This window comes from Triturus cristatus, chromosome 3_1 (assembly GCF_964204655.1).
Source record: "Triturus cristatus chromosome 3_1, aTriCri1.1, whole genome shotgun sequence".
Lineage (NCBI taxonomy): Eukaryota > Metazoa > Chordata > Amphibia > Caudata > Salamandridae > Triturus > Triturus cristatus.
In genome coordinates, this window is record NC_140583.1 from 902,392,839 (window position 1) to 902,408,498 (window position 15,660).

Genomic DNA, 15,660 nt, shown 5'->3' on the forward strand with positions numbered 1-15,660 from the left:
AGTACATAGGTACTGTGACACAGCCTAATGATTTGCCATTGCACTACATGGAACTTATGTAGACATGTGGACTTGAGATGTGAGATGATGGGCATGTCGGTGACATATGTGTCCATACCCTACAGCACACACCTCAGTACATTGTGTATTGTCATGATGTATCATGTGATGTTTTGCTTGGTCATAGCCACATGAGTGGATGAATCAACAATCTTCCTTTGTTCATCTCTGTACTGCAGGGCACCAGCTGTCCATAGACCGTTCCCAGACCTTGAAACCATGCTGGAACGTGACTGCATCCGACGGTACCGCTTCACCAGCCACTGATTGAGTAGTTGGCGGAGCAGTTGGCGCCACATCTGCTACCTGGCCGGACATACCCTACAGCAGTGACCCCAGAGGTGAAGGTGATGGCAGCCCTGCACTTCTTTGCTACCGGTACCTTCCAGTACACTGTGGCTATTGCTGGTGGTATGTCGCAAACTATGTTCAGTCGTGTGCTACGCGATGTCTTGGAGGGGATGTTGCATTTCCTTGACCTGTACATTAAGTTTCCTAGCCCAGGTCAACTCACTGACATAAAGGCTGCTTTTTATACACTGGGGAGGATGCCGAAAGTCATCGGATCTATTGATGGTACACATGTGGCCCTGGTACCACCACCGGCACATGAGCAGACATACCGGAACAGGAAAAACATTTCCACTCCATCAATGCTCTGGTGGTATGTCTAGCGGACATGTGTATCACACATGTGTGTGCACGTTTCCCCGGTTCTGCGCACGATGCCTACATCATGAGGAGTAGTCGAATTGCAACGATGATGTCACAGATGCCAAACCAGCGTGCCTGGCTGGTCGGTGTGTACTGACTGTTTACCATTGTGTGTGTTTGGCAATGTTGTATTCCACCCTCTTGCAAAACTCGGCTAATTGTTCAATTGTTTGTATGTAGGTGACTCCAGATACCCCAACATGCCGTGGTTGCTGACACCCCTTAGGAACCCTGTGACACCAGCTGAGATGCGCTACAATGAGGCACATGGTCGGACCAGGAGGGTGATCGAGCGGAAATTTGGTCTCCTGAAAAGCTGCTTCCGCTGCCTGGACAAGACCGGAGGGGCCCTCCCATATGACCCTGCAAAGGTGTGCAAAATTATCATTGTATGCTGCATGCTACACTACATGGCAGTGCGGAAGAAGTTGCCTCTCATCCAGGTTGACGATGACCTACATCTGCCACCTGTGGAGGATCCAGGCTTGGGCCACGATGCCAGTGATGATGATGATGAGGGTGAAGTCCGCACACGGCTCATCAACAACTTCTTCACCTGAATGTGAGTTTACAGGGTTGTTATGTCAATGTATTGAGTTAGCCTGAAATGTGTTGGTGCTGCTCTGTTGCTGTTTGAGTATGTCTGTGTGCTACTTGACTGGATGCATGCAGTGATGTGTCCTTTTAGGTAGGCTGTACTCCAAAATAGTGTCGACATGCTAACTTGTATCTGTGTAGGTTTCTTGTGACATGTTTTGTGCATGTGTATTGCATTTCTATCCTGTTCTGCTGGGCTTTTGACTGTGTCTTATGTCTGTCCTTCCCAGGGTACTTTGCCTGTTGTTTGGTCAACTCTGACCCCCAACACTCAGAATCCAATCCCATGGTGGAAGTTGTCGATTCCCATCAAGTGATGTACCACACACCCCTGGACTTCAATTCTTCAACACTTGGTGACCGTGTGCCCACTGTCACATAGAATTACCTTGCAACTGTTGTGGAATAAACATGTTGGTGATGTGTAATGAACCTGTTCTACACTTTGTTATGTGCGTTGTCTGTCTTCCCACATCTGACTGATATTTGCTTACCTCACCTGAGGGCTTGTTACCACTGACTGTGGATAGGTGTGGTGTTGGTGCATTCCACTGTATTTCTGGTCAACATCATTGTAGGCGATGAGTTACACATGGCCATGGTGAGTATGTGTTGTGGTGCCCTAGTGGTGTGTCTCCCTCACACGTGTCACATCACCATGACTCACATAACGGTGATCACATTGCTGTAGTAGTTAGCATGCACTGAGTTCTTTAGCAGATCATCATCTCTATGACACATACCAAGTTGGAATCACAACAGAGGCAAGTATAGTGTAATAGTGAGTTTATTTACAAACATGTGTAAGGATAGTGCACAGGATGGTGGGTGCTGTACATTGGGTTTTGAATCCAAAGATCACAGATGAGTTGGAACTGTTAGTAGCTGAAATGTCCAGAGTAAAGTCCACAGTCATCTGCTACATTAGACCAACATAAACCCTCCATGTCATGTTGGTGAGTTGGGTTATATACAACAAGGTGAACGGTTTTCACACAAAGCACATTTTCCAGAACAGGTTTTGTGTCCCTGGGGGATGTGCATGGCCATCTGTGTCTCACTTGTACTTCTTCGGATGACCCCTCTTCTTCTTCGGGGGGGATCCTCAGGTGCAGGCGTCTGCGGTGCAGAGGACTCTCCACCAGAGTCATCCTCCCTCCCTGTGGCATTAGCACATCTAACGGCAACAGATGTTGTGGGCACACAGGGAGGTGTGGACATGTTGGTGCTTATCTGGCAGAGGCATGTCAGTATGTCCCTGTGCACCTCAGTAATTTCATCCCACTTGGACTCCATGCGAGCATTATGGGCAGCCTGCTCCTGTTGAATGTCCTTGAGGATTTCCACTACCTGGCCGAATTCTCTGGTGCTTTCCTGGTACGCATCTATAATGCGTGCCAGTTGGGGGTCATCATGCAGTCCAGACCCCTCTGCAAGCCGTGACCTCTGCCTACCACCCCTCCCACCACCCCTAGCCACACGGGCAGGACTTGCGGTTGCACGCACAGTTGACTCTGGGCCCCCTTGGGTGTTGTTACTGGTGGTGTTGTCCGTAGCTTCCTGGATGGCCTGTGTCCCTGTGCTGTCAGAATTCTGCGTCCTTCGTCTGTCTGTGTTGGTGGGGGTGCTCTGTCTGTTGCCAGATGTTGGAGGTGTGGGTACAGGGGGTGCAGAAGTTTGTACTGCTGGTGCTGCATGGTGACTCACACCGGAGGTGCCAAGTTGTTCTTCATCATCCGAAGAGGACAGAGACTGATCCACACCAGAGAGCTGAGGGTCCACCGGAGTCTGGGACAGGGACTCCTTTTCGTTTGCTGCTGTGTCCCCAACACCACCTGTGTTTGGAAGAGACACACAATATAAGTTATGTTTCTACAGGCATCAATGGTTCACATACATGACATTTGCAACTGTACGTCAGGATGCGTGCCTGTACACTGCATTGTCCAAAGTTGTCACGGACAGAGATTGATATTGTTGTCGCACATTGTCCAGCCAACATGAAGCATTTCAATGTGCATGTCGAAATGTGTGCATGACCAGCTCATGTATAGATTTTACTGTACATGGCCATTGCTACTCAATGGTCTTCACGCGGTTGACACAGGTGTGTCATCCCTGTACACATTTTACCTTTAACGAGGACATACGTGCAATTCCACTTAGGATATATTGCAAGATTGGGGCATGTGTGGTAGCAGTTTTTGCCAGTCTTTGTGCGTCACATTGGTGTGTTGGTACAACATGTTCACAGTCTGGTATGCCTGTTATCTCTTGGAAAAAGTGTTTTTTTCCCTGTGTTCCTAGTTCCCATCTCATTTCATATAAGTGATGATGTCACCGTAGCTAATGAGGCTGGTGCTGAGTTTTGTACGTGCAGAAGTGATTTAACTTGTCAATGTTCTCCATGGTGATATGGATTGAGCAAGGCTGCTCTCTGGCTTTTCCATGCTTATGACAGTGATAGCCAGTGTTGTGTGTGTTGCGGTTTTGCTGCTGTGAGTAGCATGTCTCCTCCAATGCAGTCCAGGTTAGACCTTGTGTCTACAGTGTCTATGACAGTAAGTGGTGTGTTGTGTGAAAGATGCATATGTTGCAGAACGATGTAGGAGTGGAATGCAGCTCACAACTGCACCTAGTGTGAATGAGACCATGCTACAGTGTCAGCTATATTGGTGTGTCCATTCCATTCCCTTTCAGATGTCCCCTGTCAATGATGTATATGTGAGTTCCTGTGTGTTTTGTGTTATGTTATGTTATGTTACCACACATTTATAACGCTCACAGCTACCCGGAAGTGTCCCGGCGTGATAGGCCAATGCGGGGGTGAGCAAAAGTGGAAATAGCAGCTAAACCACCTAATTAAAAAGTAAGGTTTTCAGTTGCTTCCTAAACGTCCTCAGATCATGGTTATTCCTGAGCTCGAAGGGCAGGCTATTCCAGGCCCTGGCCGCCCTTACGGAGAGGGAACTCCCTCCTGTTCTGGCAAGGCGGTAGCGTGGAATGACAACAAGACATTGACCGGTTGACCGGAGATGCTTGGGTGGCGTATAAAAATTAAAACGCCTCCTGAGGTAACAGGGTCCAGACTTGTGAAGGGCACTGTGGGTAATGGTTAGTGCCTTGAACAAAATGTGCTGGTCAACAGGAAGCCAATGCAAGTCGCGAAGAAACTATTCCGAGGCTTCGCGGAATGCCTAATAGCTTTCAGTAGCGGTCCGTGAAGGGAGTTCGGTGCGGCAGTGAGGCGGGGCGGGGCGGGGGAGGGGCAGATTGGGGAAATGTAAACAATAGAATATGGATGAACGGAGGTAAGTACACATTTAAATAAATAAAACGAATTTCGTTGCTCGCGCTGCATCTCATTTTTCGATGCAGCGCGCGCAAAGGAATTCGTTTTATTTATTTAAATGTGTACTTACCTCCGTTCATCCATATTCCGGTGTTTACATTTCCCCACTCTGCCCCTCCCCCGCCCCGCCTCACAGCCCCACCGAACTCCCTCCACGGACTACTACTGATAGCTTTCGAGCTGCCCCGTTCTGAATGGTCTGCAGCTTTTTTATCTGGTATCAAGGAAGGCCGATGTAAAGGGAATTGGCATAATCAAGCCGTGACAGGATAAGAGCGCGGGTCACCATTTCTTTGGCCGCTTTTGGCAGGAGCGGCAAAAACTTCCTAATAAGTTTCAGTGTACCAAAGCACACTCCTGCCAACTTATTAATCTGAGTTCGAAATCTAAGATCCTCGCTAAACAAAACTCCCAGATTTTTTGCTGGGCTACCCTGGGTTTTTGGTTTGAGGAAGCCTGCTGGCCACAGGTCATCCCGAAAATTCGGCGGAAAGGTCCCATAAAGAAGGACCTCCGACTTTTCCTCGTTACATTTAAGTTGGGCCCGTACCAGCCAATTAAAAACTTCCATCAGGCAGGTTCTAGCTGATTCTACGGAAGCCTCATCTTTCCTCCATGTGAAAAGCAGCTGGGTGTCATCGGCATAGGCTATAATTTTGGCACCCAATCCTTCCGCCAAATATATCAATGGAGTCACATACACATTAAAAAGCAGAGGGCTCAACGTAGAGCCCTGAGGGACGCCTGTAGTAATGCTTCTTGGTATGGATGAAAAAGGCGGAACCCACACTTGTTGAGATCTATTGGCCAAAAAAGATTCAATCCAGTCCCACACCTGGCCTGAAATTCCAATATTAGACAGGCGAGCTAAAAGCTGACGGTGTGGAACCGTATCAAATGCGGCAGAGAGGTCCAATAAAATCAGGGCCGCTCTGCCACCAGAATCACAGCAATCCCTAATAGCCTCTGTTATTTCCACCAAAGCAGTCTCGGTGCTGTATGAGGCTCTAAAACCGGACTGAGCCGGGTGAAGAACACCAGATGTTTCAATAAACGCAGACAGCTGTTTAAAGACTGCCTTCTCACAAACCTTCGCCACAGCTGGAAGGAGTGAGATTCGTCGATAGCTAGCCAGGGTGTCTGGGTTCAATGAGGGTTTTTTTTAACAGTGGTAATATCTTGACCTCTTTTCCATTCCTAAGGCACTGTGGCAGAATGCAGAGACAAGTTAATGATGTTAACTTTGAGATTAACTACTGTTGCCACTGTTTGTGCAATGTACTATATATAGATCTCCACACTTGTCATCTGCAAGACACACCTCCACAGCCAGGCCAGGGGGCACCCCTGGACACTGCATCCCCAGACACTAAGTTTGAACATACGGTTGCAATGGCTGTGAGTGCTAACGTGTTTGGGTTGGCTAGTGCATGTGTGTGATTTGCACCCACATCATTTATCAGGCAAATGTGTCAGCCACCTTGCCTGGGCATTTACTTTGTGAGTGACTGGTACCAAATGTGCAATGTGTTTTAGCAGAGAAGGTGTGTGTATGGCCAGCATCTGTGTTATTTGTTTTTAAGTCAGGACCTCGTTCTCCCCAGGCCAGTTATCCCATCATGAAGCGTGCCACCATTGCAGTGGGTGCAGGTTAACTTTCAGGATGTCAGTCAGTGCAGTCCTGTTGTTTGTTGGTGCACAATTCCCAGAAGGGCCTTGTGCTGCCCACAACAGAGCCCAGTGTCAGACATCTTGTCAGTCCATTTCTACTCCCTGTGAGGTGAGCATGGTTCAGTGTGAGCTTGCTGGGCCATGTAGCTGGGTGGGGATTGTCTGTGACTGCAACTCCCATCATGCTCTTGGCTACACCCCCCTTCCCAGCATGCCCACACTTCCTTCCTTTTGACTCTGCTTCCCTGTGAGGGAGTGTGACAGCAATGGCAAGATGGCTGACAGTGCAGTCTTGTTGTTTGTTGGTGCACAGTTCCCAGCAGGGCCTTGTGCTGCCTATAACAGAGCCCAGTGTCAGACATCTTGTCAGTCCATTTCTACTCCCTGTGAGGTGAGCATGGTTCAGTGTGAGCTTGCTGGGCCATGTAGGTGGGTGAGGATTGTCTGTAACTGCAACTCCCATCATGCTCTTGGCTACACCCCCTTCCCAGCATGTGCATACTTCCTTCCTTTTGACTCTGCTTCCCTGTGAGGGAGTGTGACAGCAATGGCAAGATGGCTGACAGTGCAGTCCTGTTGTTTGTTGGCGCATAGTTCCCAGCAGGGCCTTGTGCTCCCCACAACAGAGCCCAGTGTCAGACATCTTGTCAGTCCATTTCTACTCCCTGTGAGGTGAGCATGGTTCAGTGTGAGCTTGCTGGGCCATGTAGGTGGGTGAGGATTGTCTGTGACTGCAACTCCCCTCATGCCCTTGGCTACAGCCCCCTTCCCAGCATGCCCATACTTCCTTCCTTTTGACTCTGCTTCCCTGTGAGGGAGTGTGACAGCAATTGCAAGATGGCTGACAGTGCAGTCCTGTTGTTTGTTGGCGCACAGTTCCCAGCATGGCCTTGTGCTCCCCACAACAGAGCCCAGTGTCAGACATCTTGTCAGTCCATTTCTACTCCCTGTGAGGTGAGCATTGTTCAGTGTGAGCTTGCTGGGCCATGTAGGTGGGTGGGGAATGTCTGTGAGTGCAACTCCCTTCATGCTCTTGGCTGCACCCCCCTTCCCAGCATGCCCATACTTCCTTCCTTTTGCTTCCCTGTGAGGGAGTGTGACAGCAATTGCAAGATGGCTGACAGTGCAGTCCTGGCTACAAGTCCAAAAAGAGCCCCTGTGCTTCACTTCACACAGCAGAACCCAGTGTGGTGTATCTTTGGGTGTATTTCAATACAGTGTGAGTCAATGCATTATCCCAGGTGAGTTGTGTGGAGTTTGTGTTGAGGGGTGTGTGTGATGAAACATGCTGGTAAGTATGGTCAGAGCTGTCAGTCCTCCTTCCCACCCTGCCATACATCCCACCATGAAACGTGCTTACGTTGCAGGGCATGCAAGTTGGCTTTCAGGATGTCAGGCAGTGGTGTCCTGCTTCTGATTTGAGCACAACCGCTACTAGGGCCTTGTGCTCCCCACAGCAGGACCCAGTGTCAGCCATCTTGTCAGTTATGTTCCACTCCCTGTGATGTGAGCATGGTTCAGAGAGGTCTTGATGGGCCAATTGGGAGGAGGAGCATTATCTGTGACTGCAAACCCCATCATGCTTTTGGATACACTCACTTCACCAGCATACCCACTATTCCTTCCTGTCAGTCAGCTTCACTGTGAGGTAGTGTCGTGGAGATCTCTATTGCTTCAGGTCCCTGTTTTCTGTGCGTGTCAGTCATGCGGCTTGAGCTCCGTGCGAGTCGGTCTGGCTTTACACACATTGCATCGTACTGCGCAGGTCAGACATCGCGGGTACGTGTCGGTCGGGTTCATTCCTGGTGCGTGTCGGTCAGTGAGAATCGCGTCCCGTTTCCTGGCATATCACTGGTTTCCCTTTGGCTTGGTCGTACAGCTAGTATTCTGTACGTGTCGGTTGTAATTCACACGCGTTGCATTGTGCTGCAAGGGTCGTACGACGCCGGTCCATGTCAGTCGGTCTCCGTTCCCGGTCCGTGTCGGTCGGTACGTTTTACGGCCTGAATCGGAATCAGCCCCTAAGTAATTGCAAATTGAAGCCTACATACATTGGACCCCAAATACAGAAATAATTGAAAGGTGACTAGTCAACCTTTGGACAGGGACAGCCACTGCATGCAAACACATGTTGTTAAACTCTGTAGATTGCGCAGAAGATGATGGATTATCTAGTGGCCCTGGCTATCACTCACAGTAAAGTTAGTCAATGACAGAAGTAGACAGACCTAATGCCCCATGCTGCACTGGGTGGAAGAATAATGTGAATGACAGAACCGACTAATACATGAAGAAGACTCGCCAGAAACTCTCTAGTTATATACATTTTATAATGTGTGTTTCCTAACAAAAAATATTTGTGGCTCCAAAAGAGGTAGACCCATGTGCTAAGAGGGCAGACATTTATTTTCTTTTTTTTAAGTGTGTTTTTCCCTGGGGATAAAATTGGCCATTCAGGTGAAACACGCATTTCAAACTAAAATATGGGGCCCAAAGGAGGTCAGCCCATATGCCAGTAGGGCTGACCGACTAACTATTTCTTCAACTTAAAAAAAAAACTTTGCTCAAACTACCCTGGCGGTGCAATTAAAATCCTAGAAGGGGAAACACTTCTATTTTTGTTTATGTTTGCCCCCCGGGGTGTCAGCTAGTTCACCACACAGGCTTACCCCACATACGCTAATCCCTGGTTTCCTCATGGCTTGCTTTGGTTGTGGATCATAGCGCGACAGTAATCCACAATCACTACTGTTTCCAATGATGCCTGCCTGAAATGTGGGGAGGAATTGGGAATATAAAAAACCCCAGGGAAATAGCTATTACCTTCTTGCTCCTCCACATCTGGTGGTGAAACTATGACGTCAGGGTGTCTCAAGGTGTGCTAATGTCATAGATGGACAGGGGGTGAAGGGGAAGCAATTCTGCCTTTCGCACACTAGTAAGTGGACATAATATCGACTTTTTAATGTTAACATACATTAATATCAAGTTTAGTATATAGACAGCACTAAATATTGATGTAATGTGTGATATTAAAAATATTGTTTTTTAGTGTGGTGAAAAATATTGAAGTTTGAAATGTCTACTGTGAAAATATCATTATGTCAAATTATCGTTATAGTATTTGTTATTATGTTTACTGTTTGTTTTTGGTATAATAATAGTTAATTATTATTACAAAAATTATAATTTGTATTTTCATTTTTAGGAGCGGTATTTGGGTTTTTATGGAACAAGGGTTGGGAGTGTTCTAAAAAAATTGAATTTAAATTTAAAGTAGAAACAACATTTTTAAAAATAAATTTAAAATGTTCTGTTAGGAGCAGGATGTTGGGTTTATAGGGGATAAGGGTGAGGAGAGTTTTAAAAAAATTGATTTGAAATTTAAAATAAATTTGAAATTTATAAATGTAATTAAAATTTGTTGTTTTAGGTATGGGATTTGGGGTTTATAAGGGATAAGGGTGGGGAGTCATTTATTTTTTTCTTAAATTTCTTACATTTTAACAAATTAAATAAAAGTTTCAAATCTAATTTCATAATGATTTTTTTGTTGTTTTTATTTTGTATGAAGGTGTGTAATTTTGAATAACATTTGTTAAATTGTAAATCAAATATTTAAAAAAAATGTTTTTGTTGAAATTAAAATCTTAAAATTATTTGTAAAATATTGTGTTAAGAGTGGATAAGTTTAATTAATTTGTATTATATTATATGGATTATTAATATTTATATGTAAAAATAAATGTTTTATGAGTTGTAATAATAAAGAGATATTATTTGTGTTTTATAATAATTATATATTAGAAATTGTTAATAATATTTAATATTTTTTTAGGGATTAAAAACAAAAAAATTATTATAATACGTTAGAAAGATTGTGTTTTAAATATGTATTATGTATAATAATTTAAAAGAAAATATAGGGGAAATATAGTATTTTATAATGTTTATTTAAAAATGTTACAATTTTTGAAAATTAAATTTTGTGTGTATTATTAAAACATATTTGAGTGATCAAGTAAAATATTATAATTTATAAAAAAAGAGAATATTGAAGGAACATGTTTTATGTATAGTATATTCCATGATGTGATATTTAGGGGTCTATTATGATGAAGGGTGGATCGCCACCGCCCGCATGGCGTTAGCGATCTGCCCTATATCATACCCCACCAGCCACCCATTGCCCCCGCCATATTCGTATGACGAGGGACCCCGGTGGACTGAAAGACCGTCTGCCGGTCAACCAGTAAACCGGGCGGAAAAGGGTCAGTGGCGTTGTCTGCTATACACCGCCATCCATATTAGCATGGGAGTGCCCCAGGGTATTGTGGGGTGGGGGTGCACATGGGGGGTACCTATGGTACACCCTACATTGTCACAGACAAGGTGGCACGCACCACGCGGTGCCTGTCACCTTGTGCATGACAATGCACAACGTGCATTCCCAGCATTGTGCAATGCTGGGAATAGAGGATGCCACCACCACCGTGGCAGTGGCATCCTAATTGCAGATGCGGGACGGCCGCACCACTGGTGGCCGGTCCCAGCACGGCTAGGGTGGCGTGCGAACTTTCCTAATAGGCCCCTAAGTAGAGTGGGAATTATATAGTTTTAGTGTCCAGCACCTTCCCTGACTTAATACTAACTGGAGTGGAAATAGTAAATTACTTATGTTTAGTGTCCACCCTCTTTTTTAATGTAATACTAACTGGAGTAGGAATAGTAAATTAATTATGTTTAGTGTCCAGCACCTTTTTTAATTTGATGCTAACTGGAGTGGGAATAGTAAATTAATTATGTTTAATGTACAGCACCTTTTCTGAGTAAATAGTAACTGGAGTGGGAATAGTTAATTATCTAGGTTTAATGTCCAGCACCTTCCTTATTTTAATAGTAACTGGAGTGGGAATAGTAATGTTTATAGGTTTAGTGTCCAGCACCTTCCCTGACTTAATACTAACTGAAGTGGGAATAGTAAATTATATAAGTTTAGTGTCCAGCACCTTACCTGACTTTGGGGCCTATTAGGATTGCGGGCGGATCGCCACCGACGGGCGGTTTCACCCCCGCCATATTAGTATGGCGAGGGGCACGGCAGCGGACGGAAAGATTGTCCGATACTTTTTCGCAGGTCGGATTGTCGGCCGGGTGGAAAAGACACACAATAAGGCACCGCCATCCATATTATGATGCCTGCGGTGGAATGCCTTTCCATGTCAGAGACTCCGCCATGGTAAGGTATCTGGGTATTCACCGTGGGGGACCATTGCAGACCACTGGAGGCTTGGGGGGGTGGGGGCTGCACTGGGCGGTAACTATGGTACCCGCCATCATTGCCATGCACAAGTCACGTTGTGCATGGCAATTCACAATATGGGCTTTCAGCATTGCGGCGGGAGATGTTTACAGCACCACCCGCCGCAATGGTTCAGGCAGGCGCATCCTAATAGGCTTGGCGGGACCGCCGAACCTCTGGTGGTTGGTCCCGCGTTCCATTACGGTTGCGGGCGGACATCGTAATAGGCCCCTTAATACTAACTGGAGTAGGAATAGTAAATTATATAGCTTTAGTGTCCAGCACCTTCCCTGAATTATTACTAACTGGAGTGGGAATAGTAAATTATACAGGTTTAGTGTCCAGCACCTTCCATGACTTAATACTAACTGGAGTGGGAATAGTAAAGTATATAGGTTTAGTGTCCAACACCTTCCTGGAATTAATACTAACTGGAGTGGGAATAGAGAATTATAGAGCTTTACCGTCCAGCACCTTCCTTGAATTAATACTAACTGGAGTAGGGATAGTAAATTATATAGCTTTAGTGTCCCGCACCTTCCCTGAATTAATACTAACTGGAGTGGGACTTGTAAATTATATAAGTTTAGTGTCCAGCACCTTCCTGGAATCAATACTAACTGGAGTGGGAATAGTGAATTATATAGCTTTAGTGTCCAGCACCTTCCCTGACTTAATACTAACTGGAGTGGAAATAGTAAATTATTACTAACTGGAGTGGGACTAGTAAATTATATAAGTATATAAGTTTAGTGTCCTGCACCTTCCCTGAATTAATACTAACTGGAGTGAAAATAGTAAATTATATTAGTTTAGCGCCCTGCACCTTCCTTGACTTAATACTACGGGGCCGATTCCAATTCCGGCAGCAAATGTACCGACCGACACGGACCCGGACCGGAGACTGACCGACACGGACCGGCGGTGTACGATCTGTGCAGTACGATGCATTGCGTGTGAATTACAACCGACACGTTTGGAATACAAGCCGTATGACCGAGCCATAGGGAAATATTGCTGGAAAACCGACGCGAGTTGCACCGACCGACACGTACCCAGAATGAACCCGACCGACACGTACCCGCGATGTCCGATCCGCGCAGTACGATGCAATGCGTGTAAACCCAGACTGACTCGCACAGAGCCCAAACCGCATGACCGACACGTACAGAAAACAGGGCCCTCAAGCAATAGAGCTCTCCGCGACCGACGCGTATGAAACACAGAAGAACGTCAGCGTGAACGAGGTGGAGAAGTCCGTACGAGCCAATATCAGCGTCTGTCTCGGCCAGAAGAACGTCTCCTTCATGCCTAGAAAGCCCAAAGGAAAAAAGACAAAAAAAGGACGAAACAAGCAATGAGAAAGCCAATAAATATAAAATAAAAAAAACCTGGGACAAAGACACACCCACAACTCCACCTATTTAAAGGACATCAATCACTGCCATGATCCTTTGCAAATAGGAGACAACAGCCAGCAGCAAACACCATCACACAGCAACCACAGACACACTCACAACTCACCCATCACACAACTCACACACCATTAGCAGCTCACCAAAAGCACACACACATACATCTAGCAAAGCCAACACTAACCCACCCTCACTTGCACCCTCACACACACATCACTCACCACCACCACCCATCACCATGCCCCCAAAGAAGAATCCAAAGTTCACAGATGATGAGTTAGAAGTGCTGGTAGACAAGATCATCAGAGTAGAGCCACATTTGTTAGGTACATTGGTCCAAAGGACCCCCATGTCACAGAAAACCAAGATGTGGGCGAGGATTATGGACAAGGTGAACGCACAAGCACCAACGTTGCGCACAAAGGATGATATCTAGAACAGGTGGTATGACATGCGCAAGAGGGTCAAGAAACTCATCGGTAAAGATCACGCCTTGAGTCAGTGCACTGGCGGTGGCCCTCCTGCCAAACCAGTCTACTTCAGGACCTGGGAGGAGAAGGTGCGGGACATCCTACCACCAGAGAGCGCCCATGGTCTAGCAGACATACCAGAGCCTGGTGAGTACACAAACAACATACTCAATATTGTGTTGCAAGGGGACAGTGAAACCATGCACCGTTAGCAAAGCCACAGTAACCAATAGATAATCATCCCAAGATGTGTATGCTTGTCAGACAAACACAATACCTGCTATCACATAGTGACTTGGAACTGTATCATGACATGTACAAACCTACCAACAAATAGAGCAAGGCAGTGGCACAAAGCCAAATAAACACTGTCAGACAGTTTGCCAACACAAACACACTACCTCACAGTGCAGCTGCCTGACAGGAAGGAATAGTGGGTATGCAGGTGAAGTGAGTGTATCCAAAAGCATGATGGGGTTTGTAGTCACAGATAATGCTCCCCATCCAAATTGGCCCATCAAGACCTCTCTGAAACATGCCCACATTACAGGGAGTGGAAAATGGCTGAAAAGATGGCTGACACTGTGTCCTGCTGTGGGGAGCACAAGGCCCTGGTAGGGGTTGTGTGCAAATCAGATGCAGGTCACCACTGCCTGACATCCTGAAAGACAACTTGCACGCCCTCCAATGGAAGCACGTTTCATGGTGGGATGTCTGGCCGGGTGGGAAGGAGGACTGACAGCTCTGACCATACTTACCAGCATGTGGAGACACACATTCCCCTCTACACAAACTCCACACAACTCACTGGGTAGAATGCATTGACCCACACCTCAGTGAAATATCAGCAAAACATACACCGTACTGGGTGCTGCTGTGTGAAGCACAGGGGCTCTCTTTGGACTTGTAGCCAAACAAACACCAGGATTTCACAGTCAGCCATCTTGCCATTGCTGTCACACCCCCTCACAGGGAAGCAGAGTCAAGAGGAAGGAAGTATGGGCATGCTGGGAAGGGTGGTGTAGCCAAGAGCATGATGGGAGTTGCAGTCACAGACAATCCCCAGCCACCCACATGGCCCAGCAAGCTCAGACTGAACCAAGCTCGCCTCACAGGGAGTGGGAAGGGAATGACAGGATGTCTGACACTGGGCTCTGTTGTGGGGAGCACAAGGCCCTGCTGGGAACTGGGCACCAAAAAACACCAGGACTTCACTGTCAGCCATCTTGCCATTGCTGTCACACCCCCTCACAGGGATGCAGAGTCAAGAGGCAGGAAGTATGGGCATGCTGGGAAGGGGATATGGACAAGAGCGTGATGGAAGTTGCAGTCACAGACAATCCCCAGCCACCCACATGGCCCAGCAAGCTCACACTGAACAATGCTTGCCTCACAGGGAGTGGAAGGGACTGACAGGATGTTTGACACTGGGCTCTGTTGTGGGGAGCACAAGGCCATGCTGGGAACTGGACACCAACAAACACCAGGACTTCACAGTCAGCCATCTTGCCATTGCTGTCACACCCCCTTACAGGGAAGCAGAGTCAAGAGGAAGGAAGTATGGGTATGCTGGGAAGGGGGGTGTAGCCAAGAGCATGATGAGAGTTGCAGTCACAGACAATCCCCAGCCACTCACATGGCCCAGCAAGCTCACACTGAACCATGCTCGCCTCACAGGGAGTGGGAAGGGACTGACAAGATGTATGACACTGGGCCATAGAAATGACATGAAATGGCTGACAATCACACATATGCACTGGCCAAACAAAACCCGGTCGCACACACAGTCATTGCAACCATATGTTCAAAACCATTGTCTGGGGATGCAGTGTCCAGGGGTGCCCCCTGGCCGGGCAGGAGAGGTGTGTCTTGCAGATGACAAATGTGGAGAGACACATATAGTACATTGCACAAAACACACAGGAACTGACATACACATCATTGACAGGGGACATCTGACAGTGAATGGAATGGACACGCCAATATAGCCGACACCATAGCATGGTCTCATTCACACTCGGTGCTGTTGTGAGCTGCATTCCACTCCTACATCGTGCTGAAACATAGGCATCATTCACA